The 23508-nt window shown below is 54.9% G+C and overlaps 1 long non-coding RNA gene across 5 annotated transcripts in view; it reads right to left on the reverse strand.

Annotated features, from left to right (window-relative positions):
* Positions 1–3588: 3588 nt before the first annotated feature.
* Positions 3589–23508, reverse strand: part of LOC127031050 (uncharacterized) — a 40514-nt gene continuing 20594 nt past the window's right edge. The window contains exons 3-5 of one of the 5 annotated variants that reach the window (XR_007768481.1): positions 20402–20452; positions 10012–10216; positions 3589–5087 (exon numbers count right to left, since the gene is read on the reverse strand). This is a non-coding gene — a long non-coding RNA (uncharacterized LOC127031050). The other 4 variants (XR_007768478.1, XR_007768482.1, XR_007768480.1 and 1 more) reach the window with 4 other exon arrangements.

The raw sequence follows: 23508 nt of genomic DNA on the forward strand, positions 1-23508 counted from the left end.
TGTGATGGAAATCACTTCAAGCCAGGGGGTTTGGCAGCACTCCCAGCATCCCTAGTTCCAGCACTGTTAGGGGATGGAACAGCTTCCCTATAAGCAGAGATTAAAAACACTGGGGCTGTTCAGTTTAGAAAAGAGATGACTGAGGGAGGATGTGATAGGGGGCTACATAATCATTAATGGTGTGGAGAAAGTAAACAGGGAAGTGGGTCACCTGATGAAATGAATAGACAGCAGCTTTAAACCACCATAAGGAAGTACTACTTCACACAACAATCTGTGGAACTCACTGCCAAGGGATGTTATGAAGAGCAAAAGTGTAACAGCGTTAAAAAAGAATTGGAGAAGTCCATGGAGGACAGTTCTATCGATGGCTATTAGACAATATGGTCAGGGATGCAACCCCATGCTCTGGGTGTCCCTAAGCCTCCAACCGTCAGAAGGTGGAACTGGCCAATGGGATGGATCCCTTGAAATTGCCCTGTTCTGTACATTCCCTCTCAAACACTGGCACTGGCCGCTGTCAGAGGCAGGAGTGGTCTGATCCAGCATGACCATTCTTTATGTTATGTTCTTATTCTTCCCTGCACACCACCAGACCAATGTAGCCCCAGGCCAATGGAAAACAGGGGAAGGTGTTTGTCTGGCCAGGCACTAGCTCTCCCTCCAGCTCTGCTTCCCCAGCCTCCCCTCCCTGCTCACTCCATGGTGCTGAACTCTGTTGCACCAGACACTGGGGCTGAGCCTTATTAATGCTCCCCTACCCAGAAGGTGCCGCCAGCATCTCCAGGAAGCAGAGGGGCCAGGTCACTTAAGTCCTGTAGGCACCTGCAGGCACCCAAGTAGATTCAAGCAGAACAGGACCCTGTCCAAATCCTTGAGTGTACCCAGAACCAGGCAGCAGACAGGAAGCTGGGCAGCCTGCACTCTGCCCTCCCAGCAGGCAGTGGACGGGGACACGTGAGAGATTCGCTTTGCTGAAGGTGGGCCTATGTCCCCATGCCTGGCTGGAGTTGGGACCAGGTGCCCTTCATGGCTTGCCAGTGCCAGGTGTGCATGGCAGCAGCTTCAGAGCAATAGTTCTGTGGTTCATGCATTGGCTTCCACCAGCACCTCAGCACAACGCTGACAGGCACTTTGTGGTGCTAGGCATCAGGGCCACAGTGCCCAGGCCTTGGCACAAAGACCTTCCTCTCACCCCGAGCCACTTCCGAGCTTCAGGGCCTAACTCCAGGGGCGTTGCTGCTTCACCCGCCGTGGCTCCTCCCTGGGACAGGGCCTGCCTCTGCTCACAGAGAAGCACATTCTGAAGGTGTGAGGCTGCTCCCCGAACACGCTAGGGCTCCCTGCCTGTGCTGGGCTCTGCATGTCCTCCAGTGTGACGGGGGCAAGGGAGGCTCTTGCCAGATGCTAAGCCCATGTTTATAATTGTTGCCTCGCAAAGAGCCACCCTGATGCAGGATGGGCCAGGGCACTAGCCAGGTGCAAACCCCTGCGCTGCCACAGATGCCCTGTGTGGCCTTGGCAAATCCCTTAGCCCCTCTCTGTCCCAGTCCCCAGCTGTACAAGGGGGATAACAGCCCTGCCCTGCCACACGGGGCATTGGGAAGGTACAGACAGTAAAGATAGTGAGGTGCTCAGATCTGGGATGGGGGCCAGAGAATATAGATAGATAGATACGGTATACAGGGATAGATAGCTGAATAGATAGAAGGTGTACAGGGATGAATGGAGAGAGAGAGAGAGAGAGAGAGAGAGATCCTGGCCTATTCCAGGGTCAATGGCACCTTAATCCCTACGCTGCAGCTGGAGCAGCCTGTGTCAGTACACAGACTGGGTGCGATCCCCAGCAGTCCTATGGGCAGAGGACAGAGTGGAGCCAGCTGGACATCTTGGCATGGGATCAGTTTCAGGCCCCAGTGTAGAGGTACCCAAGTTACACAGGTACACTCCATGGCAAACATCTAAATCTGCTGCCCCCCCAAGACCAGGCATCCCTCCATATGCGGAGGAGGCAGGGGGGCCAGGCCAAGCCAGGCAGCAGCTTCCAGGGTGGGTGCTGCCAAGGAATTTACCTGCTCTGTGATCAGGCCCAAAGCAAGCTTCCCGCCAATTAACTGCTGCTCTGTCTGTGTCTGAGCTTCAGCCCCCCCACTCCATGGCTGACAGGCTGATAATTTATATCATTACAAGAGAGTTTGTTTGAACAGGGTTACTAATTAGTACAGAAATACTATTAGCATCGGTACCACATTCCAGACATTTGTATTAATAATGTTTGTTGGCATTGAATCAAGACCAGTGTTGGGGTGAGGGAGCCCAGAGAGGGAAGGTGGAGCCTGGCCCAGGAGACAAGGGCTCAGCCAGGCTCTAGCAGGATCTGATCCCATCTCCTAGGCAGGGAGAGAAACTGGGAGAGTTGGAGCCATGGTCAGATTAAGTTATTTGTACAGCACCTTGCACATCGGGCTCCTGCTCTGGCACTACGACAATGCACCTAATAAATAATGCTAAATTCAACCTGGATTGAGGCCCCGTTTGAAGACGTATGGGGTGGGGACTAAAAATTAATGAGAGTGTGAAGAAGCAGGACCAGAGAAGGAAATTGGGAAGAAGGAGCTGAGAGCGTGGGGGGGGGGGGGGCAGGGAACAGCTCAATGAAATGAAAGGTAAAGTGGATGAATTATTTACTGCAAGAAACAATTGCGAAGTCCCTCACTCTGGCTCTGTGCCTTCTCAGAGAGGATCTGCAGCACTTCTCCCCAGCGTGCTGCTGAGTGATTTTTTACGACTGGATACACGAGGCCAGATAATCTTATAAGAGACTCCAGCAGATTGGCTTAGTATTGATCATGTGCTGAATGTAAAGGCTTTCCGCATCCATCTACTTCTGCTCCCAGACTGACAGCTCGACTGGAACTGGGTCTTGCCCCAGGCATTTGCACCCAGAAGTCCTGGTGTCACCACTGTCCTGCCCCAGCACATTCACCCCAACGGTGAGGAAAAATGGGCACAAAAGCGGTTTCCAGGCCAAGGGTTAAAATAGTGCTAAGTGGAGCCCAAATGGTTGGTCCTCAGTGAGCCTTTCAGTAAAATCCCCCAGCCAACCCCCAGCTCTTGCAACAGCACAGCTCTGCAGCAGGGCCAGCCTAGATCAAAACGTAGTCAGATCTACACTATGGTCCCTCACTGGGCCCATAGCCCATGCCCACAGCACAGCAACCTGCCCAGCCTGCAGAGCCAGGCACCAGACACAGCTGCCCTCCATCCAACCCACAGTTCAACTGCCCCCTCCCCAAAGGTATGAGACAGTGTCCATCCACAGCCCTGGGCACAAGGCAGGCAGCCCTCAGGATGGCCCGAGAGCCAAGACGGGGTGACCTGACTGAGACAGACAAAGCTCAGGGAGGGACGCTGAGGGCTTAACAATTGAAATGACAGCAGCATGCATGCACAAAGGCAAAGGGGGAGCCACACAGCTGAATTTCAGCTCAGTGCCAGTTCTCTCCTGGCCAACGGCCCCTCCTTGCCCCATTCCCTGAGCTGTGTCGGAGAAAAACTCAGTTCTCGCTTTTTGTTTGGGTGCAGCAAAATTAAATATTTTATTATTTCTCCAGCAATTGCAGTAGAGGGAGGAAGTGCCCTAGCACACAGGGTCGCCCCAGTCCCGGACAGGTCTCTCAACAGGTAAACAATTACAGCAAGCATTTATACCTTTGTTACAGACAATAACAAGCAATAATACAAACAATAATAAGCAACAGCTGCTTTTGTTTATACATGGGCTATTCTGCTATTTTATTTTTTTTACTTCTGGGCACCAGTCTATGTATTTAATTATTAGTGCAAGGTCGTGATAACTTTTTACACAGTTCTTTTCTATTCGCCTCACACTATTCTTACTTCTACAAGTTTTGCGTCATTAGGGTTACAGCTGGCCTAACTCTTGTTAACTGCTAGCCTGACTTTTGCTAACAAACTGACATGCATTAAGATCCCCTACAAATCCTTGTCAATTTTTTCCCTACTTCCACAGCAGCCCAGCTCTAGGGCTGTCAGAAAGCTCTCTGAGATCACCCACAGCTGGCTGTGCTCTGCCAGGCCCTAGGCTCTGAGTGTCTTCTCAGCATTCCCCAGCTGGCAAGCACAGAGCTGGGGCTGCCTTGGGCTGTCTGGCTGAAACTGGAGAAAGTTTGCACCTGTGGGAGGGGTGGAACCAGGCAGGGGTAGGGGGAGGATGCTGGGACAAGCCACAAGCCAAACTGGAAAGAGTTCAGAGAAGGGCAATAAAGATGCTCCCAGCAGGGAGGGAGTCCTGGGGAAAAGAACACAGCTAACTCCACACAGCTGAGCAGGTGTGTAAGGGGCTGGCCGTGGCCTGTATCTGGCACTGGGGCAGGGGAGTTACTAAGGGTGAGAGACAGGGTAGAACTAGGCCACAAGGGATGGAGCTAAGAAAGGAGTAAGATCCAACAGGCTCCCTGACAGCCGTATGCAGGTGCTGATAATGGGGGCATGGTACCTGAGGCCAGAAAACAGGCCCAGCAGGGACGCAGGTGAGGGCCAGGCCTTGGCTGTCTGCCTGGCACTGCAGAGACACAGTGAGCCCATGCCTGCCCTAGCAGGCTCACCCCTCAGGGACACAACAAGGGATGTGACATTCAGCCCTGGGGGGTCACCCACAGCCAGGCGGGATGGAGGGGGATGGGTGCCCTGGGCCAAAAGGGATGAAGAGCTGCAGCTTTCCATTAGTCTCAAGAATGTTTGTATATCTCGTACCTGTGGGTGCTGCCAATGGGCGAATTCCTGTGACCGGCAATGGCAGGGGCTGTGCTCAGGAGCCAGCCCACAGCCGAGCGCAGAATACAGGTAAGTGCGCCGAGGCAGTGTTTGGGGCAGCCTTCGCAGCGAGGAAATGGAAGAGCTGTGCTCCCGCCTGCGTGGTGCTCCTGAATGCCAGCCCCTCGGGCTCTGTTCCCAGCCAGTGGGGTAGAACTGCGCTTTATTCGGCTACAAGGGCTCAGGGTGGATCCAGATGAGCCTGGAGCTAGCTGGGTAGTGGGAAGTGGAAAAGGCTTTGGCACAAAGTCCTGGAAGGGAGACACATGGAGACAGCAGAGAGGGGTCTGGGATAGTGCTGGGGCCTCTGGCTGCTCCATCACTGGACATCAGCAGGGGATGAAGGGACAGGGCAGGACAGCATGAACTAGGCACCTCATACATTCACCACAAGTGCTGCCTGGCCTGCAGCACACTGCCCTCTATGGATCGGCGGCGCTAGTCTGGCCTTGGGGGAAGGTGCAATGTTCAGCCCTTAGGAAGCTGATAAGGATGCATGCCAACGCTGTTCAGTGGCCCGAGTCGGGCCCTGGATGGGCTAGGCAGCATGGCCATTCAACGCCTGTCTGTGACAGGAAGGCTCAGCTCCCATTTCTTTTGCTAGTTGTGGCTCTAACAGCGCTATGGGATTCTTCCAGGAAAGAGGCTGGGGGAGACCACCCAGGGACAAGCCTTCAGAGGGGCACACGCTGGCTTTTGGCTCTCGTGATGCAAATCTTGTGCCTTCTGCCCCTCAGTGGGATGGTGGTTGCAGAGGGCAGAAGCTGGCTCCCAAAGTTTCCAGCCCTGGGGCCAACTCAGGCGGTTTGACCCGTCTGCTGCCCCTCATGCTCAAGATCCTTGCACAGGGAGTGTGAGAGGCACTTGTTCGGCAAGGGGGTTTTCAGACCAGTGTGGAAAGGGTTAAGGAAGGAGCAGCAGAGTAATGGTGAGTTAATATGGTCCTGTGTTTTTTATTACACTCAGTGCATTAAATTGATAGCCTGGTACCAAAGGCCAGAAGTGTCACCTCTCAACAAGATGAAATCTATGTAGCCCATGGACAGGGGAAGGCTGGAAGATTTATAAAGACCTCCATAAAATTAACATTTGGTTGGGAACGAGAGGGAAAAGAAACCATGAATTGCAACAGCAACAGCCTGGTTAGTGAGTCTCTTTGCATTTTCACAGCTTCCATCCAGCTGGACAGATACTGCTGACGGTCAGAAATGCTGCCCCAGCTGGTCCTGCCTGCTGGTTGGATCTGGAGTGTCTTAATCAGTGGGAAAGGCAAAGTCTGGGCTCCTGTGAGAAGGTAGCCCTTTGGCGGAACTGGGGGAGCCCAGGGCAGGGTTAGCAGGGAGCTGTGGGTCAGGATTGAGGGCAAAGGTGGTGGGAGCAGTGATATGGTTGTACTATTTACACACCCAAACCCGTGTGATGGCACTGGCTGGGCACAGCCAGGGCCCATCTAACCATGTAATAAATACACAAAAACATGCCAGGCTTAGCCCTCCTCCCCGTCCCCTTAGAGAGGGGACCAGAGCACAGCCCAGCTGCGCAGGGCATAGTGAGCAGCAGCACATGTAATGGACAGATAGCACATCATGGTGTGCACACACACACACATTGTACCCCACATGCCTGCATCATGACACACTCTCATGCGCGCACACACACACATTGCAGCTTCACACTTACACTCAGCCACACATCACACTCGTCATGTTTGTGCTCACACACCTGGCCTACCCAGTGGAAATGGAGTCATTAGCAGCAGTGCCGGCAGTCTGAATGCTTTGCAAATAAAGCGAGGAAAGGTTTATACAGGAATAAATCTGTGTTAATGAAGTGAATCCTACTCCTGCCTCGACAGGCTCTCAATCAAAGCTAGGAATTTGGCAGGAGGAGGGGAAGAGAACAAGGATGGGGCCATGCACTGCTCCCAGCCAGAAGCCAGGACTGCGGGGGCAGACGTTCCTAGGATCGGTAGTGCTCATGCCTGGGTCCCTCCAGGTGACACCTTCCTGTCTGAGAGCAGCAGGAGGCACTGAGACCTCCTCAGGCCCAGGCAGGCTCTGAGATCTGGGCTCTGAGGGCTGCACTCAGACAAAAGTCTGTGACTGTGCAGGTAGACACACTGTGAAACAGCTGAGCCATCCAGTTCCAGTTGGGGAGCAAATTGGGATGCCTCCTGCCTCCAAGCCTCTCCACCCAACTCCCCTGGGGATCCCTGCACTGGATGGGCTGGGAGACAGAGGATCCCCATGTGGGCCAGGATAGTTTGGATTCCCCACATTGGATGCCCCTTTCCCTCGTCTGGTTCCCAGCACTATCACTCTAACCCTGCCACCTGCCTAAACGAGGATCCACTTAGCCTGAAATCCTGCTACAGCCCCTGCGCAGCGGCTCCCATTGCGTAAAGCCATGCAGCTGCAAAGGTAAACGGTGCATTCGGATTCCAGCAGGGTCCGGCAGGCAAGGCCAGGGCAATGTGCAGAGAATGGAGCTGTCTAGGAAACAAGGGAGGCAAAGTCACTTGCTCTCTGCATCTCACTCCAGTCCCCAGCACACTCTTCCTCACACAGCCTGTCAGTGGCACTGCTGAATGAACCGTCCTGTGCTCTGAGCCCTGATGGGCGTGAAGGGGGCTGGGGCTGGAACTAGACGCCCAGGTTCCTGTGATGGTATCCCGGGGTGGGGAGCTGGCTGTCCATCTTACACTGCCCTGAGACAAACAAGGGGCAGGTGCTCAGAACGGTCACCCAAGCACCCTCTGTCCTCCAGGGAACCCCTTGCCAGGGGTGGCTCCAGGCCCCAGCATGCCAAGTGCGTACTTGGGGCGGCATGCCGCAGGGGGCGCTCTGCCGGGCACCGGGAGGGTGGCAGGCAGCTCCGGTGGACCTCCCGCAGGCTTGCCTGTGGAGGGTCCGCTGGTCCTGTGGCTCCTGCGGGAGGTCCACCAAAGCCATAGGACCAGCAGACCACGGGACCAGCGGACCCTCCACAGGCATACCTGAGGGAGGTCCATCAGAGCCGCCTGCCGCCCTCCCGGCGACTGGCAGAGCGCCCCCTGCGGCATGCCGCCCTTCTTGGGGTGGTGAAATGTCTAGAGCCACCTCTGCCCCGAGTTCTGCCTTCCCCCAGGGCACCCCCTTAGCAGCCCAAGCAGAGCATTTCTGCTGCTTTTCCAGGCACTACCGATCCTAGGAACGTCTGCCCCCGCAGTCCTGGCTTCTGGCTGGGAGCAGTGCATGGCCCCATCCTTGTTCTCTTCCCCTCCTCCTGCCAAATTCCTAGCTTTGATTGAGAGCCTGTCGAGGCAGGAGTAGGATTCACTTCATTAACACAGATTTATTCCTGTATAAACCTTTCCTCGCTTTATTTGCAAAGCATTCAGACTGCCGGCACTGCTGCTAATGACTCCATTTCCACTGGGTAGGCCAGGTGTGTGAGCACAAACATGACGAGTGTGATGTGTGGCTGAGTGTAAGTGTGAAGCTGCAATGTGTGTGTATGCGCGCATGAGAGTGTGTCATGATGCAGGCATGTGGGGTACAATGTGTGTGTGTGTGCACACCATGATGTGCTATCTGTCCATTACATGTGCTGCTGCTCACTATGCCCTGCGCAGCTGGGCTGTGCTCTGGTCCCCTCTCTAAGGGGACGGGGAGGAGGGCTAAGCCTGGCATGTTTTTGTGTATTTATTACATGGTTAGATGGGCCCTGGCTGTGCCCAGCCAGTGCCATCACACGGGTTTGGGTGTGTAAATAGTACAACCATATCACTGCTCCCACCCCCTTTGCCCTCAATCCTGACCCACAGCTCCCTGCTAACCCTGGGAGCCCAGCTGGAGAGAGGTTAGAGCGCTGTTAGGACAGGAGCAGAGAGCAGCAGGAATATCCCAGGAACAGGAGCCAGGGCAGAACTTCAGGAGCCCCCGGGGTGGCCGGGTGGGGGAACAGGACTAAAGAAGCCAGCTCTCCCTGCATGGGTCTGGCTTGCCCGTAGCCCTGCGTGAGCTGCCTGACAAAGCCAGCTCGTGCCACACCCCTGCCCTAGTGGCCCCTGACTCCCCATCGCCTGCTTGAGTGGCTCCGCCTGCTCCCCAGTCTCTTGCACTCACAGACACTGTTGCTCATGCCTGCTGTAAATTACCTGCTTTGCATTTTGCAGCAACAACTTAACGGTATTAATTTATAGTGTTCTGTCTTTAACAAACATCATCATCATATCGCCAGCCAGGATTATGCAAATCCTGGAACAGGAAATATTTCTCTCCCCAAAGTCACCTTGATTTATCAGTTTTAGCCCAAAATGATATAGACCAGAAAGTCAGTTTGGAGAAAGTGATAGATACCTGACCCGCCCAGTGCCCCCTACTGGAAAGACTCAGCTCCCAGGACTCACTGCATGTCCAGGCCTGGGGCAGTGCTGGCCTCTCAGCTTGGCAGCCCCAGGGCCACCCAAAGGATTCAAGGGGCCTGGGGCAAAGTAATTTTGGGGGCCCCTTCCATAAAAAAAAAAGTTGCAATACTACAGAATACTATATTCTCATGGGGGCCCCTGTGGGGCCTGGGGCAAATGGCCCCACTTGCCCCCCACTCCCGTCTGGGTGGCCCTGGGCAGCCCTTGCAAGCTGTGCCTGCATCTGGTGACCAGACACTCCACACAGGGCCTGTGCCATGCAGCCTGCCACGAAACCAGGCACTGGCTGGGGAGTGAGCCAGCACACCCTGGCTTGGGGCATTGGAAACAGGCCGGGCAGGCAGAGATTCCCAGGGTGAACGCCAGTGAAACACAGCCCTTCCCAGTGCAAAACGGACCTATGGATAGCTCCACGGCATAGCCCTGGCAGCAAGGGGCAGATGAGGGGGACAGACGGTGGGTGAGGGCATGCCTAGGCAGGAAACACATTTCAGTACTTTACAAATCAAGCACAGGAAGTAGTGCTTAGTGCTGAGCAGAGCTGGGCCCCCCTTCTGCCTCACATCAAGTGCTCTGAATGTCTCCCCTCTGGCTGTTTGGTGGTGAATTCCCAGTGCCGGCAGAGAGTGCTAAGGAAGCCCTACCGAAATAACTGACAGTGGCACCAGCTGCAGCTCCCTAGTTAAGGCTGGGCTGAGTTTTGCACGTAAGGCAGGAGTTCAGCCTATCTGTATGTGAGAAACGCAGTGCACTCTCCCCAAACTCACCGTGTTGACTTGTCAGGCCCAGAGTGACTGGTCTGAGGGCATACAAGAAAAGCTGTTAACTGCACCAGGCATTCACGCTGAATGCAGAAGGGGTTCTTTATGAAAGGCAGTGCCCCTCAGATCTTGCTTTGCCCTCTGCCTCTTCATAACACAGACTCACCAAACCGTCTGTACAATTAGCACTCGCTGGAGCCTCGCACCAGGACTACAAGGGAAGAAATATTTCTAGGGTTAATGGCAATGTTTCCTGGTTTTCTTCAGAAATAAGAGTTTCTCTGTCCACAGAGGGCAAAGAACAATGTTCTACTGCAGGGATGTTCCCAGTGGCCTGCCCCACTTCTCAGTGGGACTCAGGCCACCCCAGGGTTCCCCTCCACTCCTGCGCACCAACCAGCACCGACCAGCCCAGCACTGACCAGACTTTTAACGGCCCGGTCAGCTGTGCTGACGAGAGCCACCAGGGTCCTTTTTTGACCAGGCATTCTGGTCAAAAACCAGATGCCCGGCAACTAGTCCAGGGGCCATTTGCTTTCCTGAGGGCAGCTTGGCTTCAGTCTCATGGGAACAATAGGAATTGGCAGCCATTTTGAAAAGGCATCTTAGTGGTAGCACTGTATAGCCTCAGAACAGGGGTGTGCAAACTATGGCCTGGGGGCCACATCCAGCTCTTCAGGCGTTTTAATTTGGCCTTCGAGCTCCTGCCAGGAAGCAGGGTCTGGGGCTTGCCCTGCGTCACATCTGCCATGGTTCCACGTGGCTCCCGGAAGCAGCAGCCTGTCACCCCTCCAGCTCTTACGCATGACAGCCCTTCTCAGGGGTCCACTCTCTCTCCGGGTCAGGCCCCTCCACCTCCTGGAGCCGCACCTCTCTGAGCCTTAGCATGTCTGTCTCTTGCCATGGGCCCCCTCAGGGAGTTCATGCGCTCTGGACCTCCCAGGCCTCCTCACCCCTGAAGGGGACGATGCAACTGTGTTCTCTAGACCCTAGTGACTCTGAGCCAGCATAAAACAGGAGGGTTTATTGGGAGTTGAACGCAGCACAAGAAACTCTCAGGGCCTCAAGCCTGGCCTCCCTCAGCACAGCACATCCCAGTCTCCCTGCATCCAGGTGGGCTCTGCCTGCTCCCCCTCTCCAGCCCAGAGCCCCCCTGCTTCCCAGCTGGGCCTCCCATATCCCTGGCCCCAAGCCCCCTCTGTCCATTGGCTTCTCTCCAGGGAAACAAGGTCGTAAACAGGAAGGCCTGGGTCTCCTCTCCTCTCAGCTCTCCTCTGGCCGGAACCGGCTGGTCAGGTCACCAGTGTCCTCTCTTCACAGCCCATTGTCCTCCCACTGGCCAGAACCGGCTGTGACTCCTGAGCTGCATCTCCAGGGCACCAGGTCACCAGTCGCTGGGGTCTCCATCCTCTAGGCCCTCGGCTGGGGTCCCGAGTCCCTCTCCGGTCCTCTGCACCAACAAACTCCCTCTCCCCTCACCTTGTTAACCAGTAACACCCAGGTACACCGAGTCCCACCGCCTGTGCATGCAAACCACTGGAAGACACAGAAACCCCAAGAACTCCCCCCCACTTTGTCCCGGGGCAGCCAGGGGGCTCCGCACACTGCTCCCGACACAAGTGCCACCCCCACAGCTCCCATTGGCTGGCAACTGCGGCCAATGGGAGCTGCAGGCGCAGCACCTGTGGACAGGGCAGTGCCCAGTACTGCCTGACCACACCTCCTCGTAGGAGCTGAAGGGAGGACATGCTGCTGCTTCTGGGAGCTGCTTGAGGTAAGCACCGCTCAGATCCTGCCCCCTGCCCCTCTCCAGCGCCCCAACCCCCTGCCCCAGCCCTGATTCCCTTCCCACCCTCCAAACCCCTTGGTCCCACACTCCTGCACCCCAGAGCCCACACCGCAGCTCCTACCCGCCCCCCCCACTTCCCTGTCCCAGGCTGGAGCTCCCTCCTGCAGCCTGAACGTCTCATTTCTGGCCCCACCCCAGAGGCCACACCCTCAGCCTGAGCCCTCACCCCCTCCCACACCCCAACCTCCAATTTTGTGAGCATTCATGACCCGCCATATAATTTCCATACCCAAATGTGGCCCTCGGGCCAAAATGTTTACCCACACCGGCCTCAGACCCATTGAAAACAATGGGAGACATGGCCATTTTGAAAGAAGGCATTTCTTCAGTTCTCTAAAGGTTCTGAAGGAGACGATTTGATGCTGACAGATAAACTTTCAACTATGAAAAATGACAGCAAAAGCAGTCATTAATGCAAAATGTTTCCTTTCAAAAGCTACCTGTTGCAGCAGATTGCGCAACAGAATGTGCGAGTAGTAGGAAGAAACTGGGATGGGAGGTGAGGTGCACACAAACCCAGGAGAACATGGAGGGGAAAACTGGTATGGGGGTATAGCTGGGGAATGTGGTGTAGGAGTTGTGGGGTGCACCGAGGCATGTGGAGGACAGGATGCAAGGAGAACCTCAGAAGAGCAGGAAGGAGGAAAGGTGCACATTCTGGCTGCTTTACGCTGCTATGGTAAAGCAAAGCAGCTGTAAACCTAGGGTTGCCAGGTGTCTGGTTTTCAACTGGAAAGTCCAGTTGAAAGAGGATCTGTACAGTGTCCAGTCACATGTACTCATCACCAGACACCAAAAGTCCACTTACCACAGGTGGGGGCGCCAAGGGAGGAGGAGCTGGGTCATCAACCCACACCAGCCCCTGCTCAGCTGGAGTGGCCTCCTACCTGCAACTCGTGGGCAGGCAGATTCCCATCCTAGCCCCCAGAGCAGTGGGAGCCCAGCTGGAGAGAGGTGGACAGGATTGAGTGAGGAGGAAGAGGGCGGGGGGGAGAGCAGTGAGTGACAGGTGCAGGGCCTTAGGGAAGAGATAGGGAGATTCCAGCTCTCCTGCTGTAGTGTCCGGTTTTCAGAGATTAGAAAGTTGGCAACCCCCTTGTGTAGCCGCGGGAGCATGCAGGCCAGCCACATGAGGGGGTTGCCAACTTTCTAATCTCTGAAAACCGGACACTATAGCAGGCTGTCCTAGAGCGTGGTAAAGCAGCCAGAGTGTACTGGCAAATCTGGCCCTAAAAGTTCACATAAAACAACGATTGCAGGCCGACATTCACTATGAATGTTGCATGGTAAAATGTTTGCTGGGTTTCCTATTTGCTGTTCATCTGTAACATTTTTAATTAAGATAAAACAGGAAATGACACAGACAGATGGCATTTAGGTTGAGTGTGTGTCTCAGTAACTTAGGGTAAAATATACAGCAGGGAAGTTGTAATTATCCCAAACCCAAGGGTTATAAACCAGAAAATTCAGAATTATGGTTACACTTGAAAGATACCCATACATGCTAAGGTCTGGAAATGCACAGTAAGGGCAACCACAAACCTTAACTCTGCCCAGTAGTGATGGAGTGAGAGAATAAATTAATGTGTTGCCTAGTCAGTTTAATATAATCTGGGAATATAAACACTACAATCGTCCTGGCCTGGTGCTCAGTGCTGTCACTGCAGGACACAGCTCAGGTCATGTGGGTGCCCTGCTGGCACAGTGATCGGATCACTGATCTGAGTCACTGCAGCAGCTGGGACTGAGCAGTCCCATGATGTCCGGCCTGGGCCATCCCAGAAGCACAGTCTATTCCATTCACTCCTCCCTTACATTCATATGCAAGCATCACCTTGCCAGAGCCTAGGGAGAGACACTCCCCTCCCTGCTCTGGGACAGGCAGGCTCTGGTGCTGAGTAGCTCACAGCTGAGTGCAGGGTGCTGGGGGATGGGACTCAGCATTGTCCATGCCCTGCTTTGGAACATACTCAGCCCAAACTCCCAACAGATGCTCTTACCTGGCTCTCTCCTTGCCTTCATGCTGCCAGGACTCTTCATCCACTGAGTCACTGGACTCTCTCCAGCTCAATCCCTTTGTGCTAATTCCTGCCTACTTTTCCAGTTTTGCCTTCTACTTTCTGATTATTTCACACCTTCCTTCACGCAGCCAACTATGCAAGCAGCAGCCTCCAATGCCTGTGCACCATGTGCCCTGCAGCCCTCATCTTCTGTGGGAGGCCTTCCAGCAGCACAGGCCACCACATCTCCCTGATGGGTTACGTCCTACTCTGTAATGTCAGCTTCTGCCTGCAGGGCGAGAACTCCTTGGCCCAGGGCTGTACCTGATTACACATTGCACAGCTCCTGCTGCTATATTAATTCTAAAGGAACCTCCAACATTCAGACCCTCACAGACCACCGGTGCAGAGATATGGCGATGGGCACATTAGAAATAGGGTATTGATGGACAGACAGACAGCCTGTGTGCTTAGCCCTGCCTCTCCTCCTTATCTCCCTGAGTTGGAAAGCTCCATCTTCATCTCTTTAGCCTTCTTTGCAGCAGTCTCTCATGCTGGCCTGTCCCAGGGGAGGGGCTGTGTCCAAGGGGGTTGGCAGCCGGCTGGGGGCCACCTGCAGTGTACAAAGGAGCTGGGTCCCAGTAGGAGGGAGGCTCTGCTGAATGGTATGAACTGGGGCAGCATATTTTAGAGGAATGGTCAGTTACTGGTTGTCTTCTCCTCACTCCAGTGAAGTTATAGCTTAAGCGTCCCTGGGTCATAGCCATCACTCTGGGTCAGGGATGAAGTAGGGATGGGGGGACAGGGCCATAGCTGTCCCTGTGGAGTCAGAACTGAGCTAGGGGTCACTGGCCCATAGCTGGCCGGCAGGGATTAGCTGGGGGGCGGGGAGGTTGTCATTGGCCATAGCCATCCCACAGGGGAAGGTACAAGCAGTGGGAAAGGTCTTCTCAATCTCACCCTCTTGAATATTAAATATCTTTAGCACAGGTGTTCTCACAGGCTGGGGGGGGGGGGCTCCGATCGACTCAGAGTTCGCAACCCATTCATCTTCTCCCCTCTCTGTTACAATTATGCCACTCAGGCAGCAGCACACAGAACTCTGCCAGTGCCAGAGAAAAGCTGGGGAGGCAGGAGGAGCCAGGCGGAGCACAGGGGGGAGAATGGAGGCAATGACAGAAAGACAGAGCCGGGCAGGCAATTCAATTTCCAGAGGCTGTCCCACCAATTCAGCTTAGGCACATGATAAGAAACCCATTTCCAGCGACAGGCGCCCTAATCCCCAGCCTTGCATTTCCATTTCCATTTCCTGAGAGGAGCTGCCTCCAATAGGGAGTAATTCTCCCGTCTAGGTTTGCTGGAAGGGACAGCGCTGGATTAAATACCGATTCTCCCAGCATTGTTTAACCCTTTATGTGCCTGCCTACTTGCAAGAGCCAGTGGAAAGAGAGGGACAGGCCAGGGTAGCAGGGATGTTGCTTCTCAGAACTGATGAGCAAAGCCATAGGGAGTCAGAGAACTATCCCAGGGACCGGGGGGGGGGGGGGCGGGCTGCATCCCAGCAGGAGGGGCTAGGGATCAGGACTGAGGGTCATCTGCAGAGTGGGAATGAGGAGGCTCAAGACTGACATTATGGTGAGCACCCAGAGACCCCTCCCTCGTGGGATCAGTGCCACACTGCACTGGACACCAGAAAGAGACAGTATCACTGACCCCAGCATTAAAATAGCATGCATCAGGCTAAAAATCATACAATTGGCTTTTAAATCATTAGAGTTACAAGGGTCAGGTGGGCAGCAAGGGCTTGGGGGCTATGGTTATGCCCTAATACACCCTAGCAATGTTCCAGCCAGCCCCCATTATGACACCACTGCCTGCTACAGCTCACAATGTTATGATGCACATGTCCTTTGTTTTGGGGTGCTGTCTGGGCATGGGGCAGGACAGGAGCACTGGGTGCTGGCATCAGGAAGAGTGGAGGTAGGGAAAGTGGGAGGCAGGCCACAGTTTACTGGGGTTTTTTTCCTCCTAATATTTGTTTCACTATTGACAAAAGGCAGATTGGCACTGGCATGACAGAAATGTGCACACATCCCTAATAAAGAACGCTGCCAGCATCACTGACAGAACTCACACCTGCTAGGCCCACTCAGCTCTGGGCAAGCGTGCTGCCCCAGAAGGCTCCAGCAGAGTGGCACTGGAACTGGGGGCTGGCGTTAGCCCAGTCCTTCAGCAGTAAGGTATTGCGTGTTATCACCTCGCTGTTGTTTCAGCCATTGCCTCCCCAATCAACTCACCAAGATTTTCCAAAAAGAATTCTCTGCACTCCAGAGAGTGCCCCTTACTGCCCCTGGCTGGGCGATGCCCCCACCCAGTTGCTAAAGGCTACTTCCCAAGAGCTTCCCGACCTGCCCTGTAGCAACAAGCTCTAACTGAGATTCTGTAGAGGAGTTCAGCATCCCCACCACCTGAGGGAGGTGCCATTCACCCCACTCCTCATTCATGAATGTGCCAGCACCATTGGCTGTTCCCAGTAGATCTGTAAGAACACCTCCCCCCACCCCCTTCGCCAGCATGAGCTCAGTCTGTTCTGTCTTTCCCCTGAGGCAGCCGGTTGCCATTTGACCACCTCCCCCTTTCATTTCCCAGCACTGGGATTTTTTAACCTAGATTTTGAGTCACTCCCTCATGCACCCACGGACTCTGATTCTTGTCCCCAGGCTCTTCATGATTCCTCACCTCACTAGACCCCATTTCCTTCTCACAGCCTGGAATAGAACCCAGGTGTCCTTGCTCCCATCCGCCCCTTCTCAGAACTAGGAATGGAACCCAGACAACCTGGCTCCCTGTCCCACCTGCTCTAGCTCACTAGCCCTCGCTCCCTCCAGCCATAGCATGTTGTGCAGCATCCTGCACGTGGCAGACACTTACGGGGCACAAACCCTGGTTTACTGACCCTCACTCCCCCAACCCAGCGTGTTCCCATGGCCTGTGGGGCAGGGAGTTTCCCATTATCACTCAAAAGCAGGTGTTCTGTGCCACTTTATCGAAAGGCCCCAGCTTGCTCCCTAGTCAGACAGACTCAGTCTAGCAGGCCCTGGCTGGCCTCAAGGTTCCTGGGTTCCATCCTCAGCCCTTCACTGCATCAAGGGGAGAAAGAGAGAGGCTGTGGCAGAGGCTCTGCACTCCACAGCTCTCTCTCCTCCCTGCTGGATGTGGCTCTAGCACGGACCACAACTCCCCATTCATCATCTGCTAAACAAATTGAAATTTAAGGGCTTGTGTCTCTAAAACACAGAAAACAATTCCCATTGCATTTTAATGGTGCTGTAATTTATTGGATCAGAAATGATGGATGGCAGCAGGAGAGGGCTGAGCCCATTGAGCAGGGGGAGCACTAATGCAGCAGGAGCCTGCCAGAGATGTGCAGCAGGGGAGGGGACATCAGGCAAGGAGAATGGCATGGCCAGAATCAGGCAGCAAGGCCTGTGCCTCACTCTCTTGCTGCTGCCTCTGCAGCCCCTCCAGCAAGCCCTTCAGAGGTCCCGCAGCAGGAACCCCTCCAGTGAGACTCCTGGGGAGCAGCCTCAGAACTGTAGCCTAGTGCCAGCTACTCCTGGCTGCTCTTGTGGATGACTGACATGAGCGAGGCACAAGGCCATCCAGAAGGGGGAAAAGTGAGGCGTCAGTCCGGGTCTTCGGTGGCGGGGGGCCCTTCAGTGCTGCCGAAGACACGGAGCGACTGAAGGGCCCCCTGCTGCGGAAATGCTGCAGATGACACAGACCGTCGCCAGGTGAGTACAAGTGCCACAGCTCCCCCACCTTGCCCCATGCCCCCTGAATCCTCTGGGCAGCCCTGGCGAGGCACAGGAGACAGACAGTTTGAAAAGAGGAGCAAGAATCCCACAAGCTGCATCAGCCCTAGAGGGAGCATCTGGTGGGGAGAGCAAGAGAAATCAAGCACAGCTCCCCTCCCCCAGCCTAATCTCCCTGCTCTAGAGAGCTTGAGCTGTGTCGGGCAGTAATTGAAACCAGGCTGTTTAATACAGGTGCCAATTACCATCCCCTAGTGTGGGCAGCTCCCATAAATAAAGCAGTCAGTGAGCTCTGCTGGGGGGAGCTGTGCGATGAGCACCCCTGTGGGAGGACATGGTGACAGCAGCACAGCTAATCACATCGGTGCTGCAGCCCCTGCCCCAGCAGTCTGCAGCTCCGCCAGCCTGAAGGCTTTGACCCTACGGGGCGTGGGCAGTGACAGCACTGCCAGCTCTCCGTACTGACAGTCAGGTGAGTCTGCCCCACTGCGGGGCACACACTGGCCAGCATCTCCCATGTTCCCATCAGTTACATGCACCCCAGCACGGCTCACCCTGCCCCCTATGCTCCTCCAGCAGCTCACTGCCCCTGCCACACATGCTGTGGGGATGGGGAGCAATTGACCCCTATCATAGAATATCAGGGTTGGAAGACTCAGGAGGTCATCTAGTCCAACCCCCTGCTCAAAGCAGGGCCAACACCAACTAAATCATCATGTCAAGCCAGGCCTTAAAACCTCTAAGAAGGAGATTCCATCACTTCCCTAGGTAACCCATTCCAGTGCTTCACCACCCTCCTAGTGAAATAATGTTTCCCCAATATCCAACCTAGACCTCCCCCTGCAACTTGAGATCATTGCTGCTTCTTGTTCTGTCATCCGCCACCGCTGAGAACAGCCAAGCTTCATCCTCTTTGGAACCTCCTTTCAGGGAGTTGAAGCCTATCATCAAATCCCCCCTCATTCTTCTCTTCTCCAGACTAAATAACCCCAGTTCCCTCAGCCTCTCCTTCTAAGTCATGTGCCCCAGCCCTCTAATCATTTTCGTTGCCCTCCGCTGGACTCTTTCCAATTTGTCCACATCCCTTCTGTAGTCAGGGGTCCAAAACTGGACGCAGTACTCCAAGTGTGGCCTCACCAGTGCCGAATAGAGGAGAATAATCACTTCCCTCAATCTGCTGGCAATGCTCCTACTAATGCAGTCCGATATGCTGTTGGCCTTCTTGGCAACAAGAGCACACTGCTGACTCATATCCAGCTTCTCATCCACTGTAATCCCCAGGTCCTTTTCTGTGGAACTGCTGCTTAGCTACTCAGTCCCCAGCCTGTAGCTGTGCATGGGATTCTTCTTTCTTAAGTGCAGGACTCTGCACTTGTCCTTGTTGAACCTCATCAGATTTCTTTTGGCACAATCCTCCAATTTGTCTAGGTCACTCTGGACCCTCCAGAGTATCTACCTCTCCCCCCAGCCTAGTGTCATCTGAGAACTTGCTGAGGGTCCAGCCCATGCCATCCTCCAGATCATTAATGAAGATGTTGAACAAAACTGGCCCCCAAGACCAACCCCTGGGGCACTCTGCTTGATACTGGCTGCCAACTAGACATGGAGCCATTGATCACTACCCGTTGAGCCTGACAATCTAGCCAGCTTTCTATTCACCCTATTCGCCGTCATCGAATCCATACAGGTCTCTCGCAACTTACGCACATTTAACATGCGCTATTTCAGCTTTATGCTGAAAGGCCTGGAGTCTGGGAGGGGGCATGGCCTCAAGATTTAAAGGTCCTAGGGCACCAGCTGTGGCTGGGAGTCCCAGGGCCTTTAAATCACCCAGGGGACTCCCAGCTGTAGAGGTGGATGGTAGCCCCTGGGGCGACCTAAAGGGCCAGAGGCTCCAGCCACCATGGAGCTTTAGGCCCTTTAAATGCCAGCCCCAGCCTGGCTACCAAAGCTGCAGGCAGGATTTAAAGAGCTCCTCTGGGCTCCCCACCACAGCAGGAATCCTGGTGGAGCCCTTTAAATCCCAGCCCCAGCCCCGGCGGTGAGACCAGGGGGCATTTAAAGGGCTCCACCAGCCCTTTAAATGCCCTCCCCCCACCCCGGTCCTGCCACTGGAGCTGTGGGCAGGATTTAAAGGGCTTGGGGTTTTGACTATACACGGTTTTTGCTTTACGCGATAACTGCGAAGTGGAACCCCTGCCTAAGATGCGACAGACTTGTACTTCTTTAACTTGCTGGCAAGAATACTGTGGGAGACCATATCAAAAGCTTTGCTAAAGTCAAGATATATCACATCCACCACTTTCCCCATATCCACAGAGCCAGTTACCTCATCATAGAAGGAAATCAGGTTGGTCAGGCATGACTTGCCCTTGGTGAATCCTTTGACTGTTCCTGATCACCGTCCTCTCCTCCAAGTGCTTCAAAACGGTTTCCTCGAGGACCTGCTCCATGATTTTGCCGGGGACTGACGTGAGGCTGACTGGTCTGTAGTTTCCTGGGTTCTCTTTCTTCCCTTTTTTAATGATGGGCACTACATTTGCCTTTTTCCAATTCTCCAGGACCTCCCCGGATCACCACGAATTTTCAAAGAATGGCCAATGGCTCTGCAATCACACCAGCCAGCTCCCTCAGCACCCTCAGATGCAGCGCATCCGGCCCCACGGACTTGTGCACGTCCAGCTTTTCTAAATAGTCTCAACCTGTTTCTCTCACCACTGAGGGCTGCTCACCTCCTCCCCATGCTGTGCTGCCCAGTGCAGCAGTCTGGGCGCTGACCCTGTCTGTGAAGACAGAGGCAAAAAAAGCATTGAGCACTTCAGCTTTTTCCACGTCACCAGGTCGCCTCCCCCATTCAGTAAGGGGCCCACTCACAGGGGAGGGGGGAGCAGACTGACCCATTGCTCACAGGAGGGGGAGCGGCCTTGAGCTGGTGGACTCGTTCTGATCCTTACCCCCCCCCCTTTCCCTAGGGCAAAACTTCCTCTCAGTTTCTTGGGGGGAAGTCACCTGGCTCTTGCAGCAGCTCTGATTGGCTGCTCTTCCACAGGAGGCAGGGCAGTAGAGAAGCAGCCAATCAGAGTGGGTTCCCCATGGCCATGTGTCAATGGGCAGTGCTGGGCTGATGTGGTGGCGGCTGCGCTCTTCATAGCGCCTGCCCAGTGGTCACTGCCCGGACGAGCCGGGGCTGGACGTTAAAGCCAGGAACATCCCAGACTGTTCACGGTGCAGGGGAGCAGCCCTGGACCAAACTTCCCAGGGCCCTGGCCTGGGGGAGTCTCCATCTCATCACCAAGGCTGGGGCTGTTCTGGGGATGCTCTAGTCACACACAGGTTATTGGGCTGATGTGAGTACTGGCTCACTGGCAACGCCCCCACATCTGCACTGTTCCCTGCCTGGAGGCAGGGGGCAACACCCAGAGCATCCCTCCTTCCCTCATCGGGCTGCAGGGGGATAACTGCATCCTGGGCCATGCTCGCTGGAGCTGCCTCTGCAGAGGCAGATGGAGAGCAGTGCTGCAGCTGTTGTTCCAATTGTGATGGGAGAAATGAGGCTGCAGAATGTGCTCGGTGACAGCTGGAGGCTGCAGCACCACAGAGGAGCCGGGAGAGGACTCCAGCCCCCTCAGCCTGTGCAGGCTGGGATGGAGGCACTTAGAGGGTTTGTGGGAGAGAGACAGGAACCAGGGGGAAAGGAGCAGCGCTCTGGTAAAGGGGAAGAGGGTGGGGGATTGGGTTTAAAGAGGAGCAGAGGAGGAAATTAAACCAGCCTGGAGTTTGTTGGCTGCATATCAGGAGGTCTGGGGGGCTGTGCTGACCTCCCTAGAGGAAGTTGCCTGTGAGAAGGGTCCTAGGAGGCCACCAGACATGTTGGGTGATGCTTGAGTGTCTATGGCCACAGGGAGGGTGGGGACACCATGCCCCAGGCACAGCCCAGGAGCAGTCCCTGCTCGGAGTGCTGACAGATGCAGAGCCATTCATGCCTGTTCCTGCCCATCAGCTTCCCTCCCTCTCCCATGATAGGCTCAAACAAGCCATGCTCATCACACATTAGTCACCCTTTGGTGCATGGCTTGGGAAGGCCCCTGCTCGACGGGCCTCCTCGTGCTCAGCTACACCAACAGCAGTGCTGAGAAAAGCCTGAATTGGCTGGGCGTGAAAGGAGACTGCAGGATGTGCTGCCCAAGCCAGCAGTGTCCCCCAGCCCTGCCTCTAAGCAACAAGGTGCTGGCTCCAAGCCAGTGAGGAGAGCGCCACCTGAAGGCCTTCAGCACCCTCAGCAAAGTAGTAGCAGCAGAGGGATGGGGGACCTACAAAGGAGACCCAGGGGATAGCACTAGGTATATCACAGTCCAGCCTCCCACATGGAGAGCAGAGAGGAGCGCACACTCCATTACTATGGCAGCACAGTCCCCTGCCTTTGGGGAGGGACCTGTGGAGGGAGGGCTGCAGGACCAGTAGTGTCACTAGCACAAGCCTGATCCCTAGAGAGCAGGCTCTTAGCACATTAACTGTGGTGTCTCAGAGTAGGTTAGGGCAATTATGGGGCTTGGCCGTTTCCGCCTTCCTGTGATTACAGACCATGCAGTCATTATAGCTCCTTTTTACCCAGCAAGCAGCTGGGAGCTGGCAACGGCCTCTGCTCCTGGCAGAGTGACAGCAGGAGCCTGAGGTCTGCGAGGCTGTACGGGAGCAATGCCCTTGTACTCCAGGCTGCTCCCCCAGAGTTGATGAGCTGGTGCCTATTCCTGTCCCTGACAGGCTCCTGGTGCTGCAGCTCCCCTCACTGTCCTGTCTAATTAGACTGCGAGCTTCTAGGGGCAGAGCTATGGGGGTATGCAGCACCTAGCACGGGGGGCCTCCCAGCCCCCCTGCAACACAAATAATTCTCCTTGGAGTCCCAGAGATGCAGCTCAGCTCCATGTTGCATCCCTACCCAGCCCTTTGGGGTATGTCCTCCCCCTTGGCTATCTGAGAGCCTGCAGGGAGTCCCTGGATCAGCTCCCTGGGGTCCCCATGGACATGCTAGAGCAGGGTTAGGATGCCTGAGCCCATTCTGGGAACTCTGCCACAGCGGATGGGGGTGGGGGAAGGACAGGAAACTGCAGCCAGAAGGCACCCGTGGAGAAGCGGCCTGGTGAGAAAGCTAGGTAGTCTCAGACACAGTGCTGGGGACTACCAAGTATCACAGCAGGGCCAGGGCTTGGAACAAAAGGTGGGAGAAGCTGTATGTCCATCCCCACATCCCCCCAAACACTGGCCCAGGAGTTGAGGAGACTTTTCATTACCTGACAAATGAAGCACAGCCCTGCTGCAGCTGGGCACCACGCACTGATCCCCAATCCAGAGCCTGACAGCCACCCATGATCTGATGCTCCCTCTTGCTTTTCCAGGCCTTCACGGTGGGACTCAGGGGTGCTGTGCCACTGCAGTGGGGAAGCTTGCTGCTTGGGTGGAGCTGTCAGGAGAGGAGTAGGCGCAGCAGAATGGTTCACACTAGAGTCCCTTGCTGCGGTGGTTGCTAGTCAATGTGGTATCTGTGCAGAGGGCCCACTGCACCCTCCCACAAGGGGCTAGCCATGTTGGTATTTCAACAGCAATCTTAGAATTTGTTGTTCAAATACAGGGGCTTCCCAAAGGGCCCAGAAGCTGGAAACATGTGAACACCCCTCCCTGCCCCAGGCCAGTGCACAGCTTGTGGAAGGAGCATGGTGCCTTTGTGATTCATTCAACATTGATTCCACTGGTTGGTTAGTTCTAAAAGCCATCAGTAATAAATCACAGTCAGCACCTTCCTCTGCATTGTTCCCAGAGAAACAGGGCTGGGGAGGCCTGTGTC

This window comes from Gopherus flavomarginatus, chromosome 11 (assembly GCF_025201925.1).
Source record: "Gopherus flavomarginatus isolate rGopFla2 chromosome 11, rGopFla2.mat.asm, whole genome shotgun sequence".
Lineage (NCBI taxonomy): Eukaryota > Metazoa > Chordata > Testudines > Testudinidae > Gopherus > Gopherus flavomarginatus.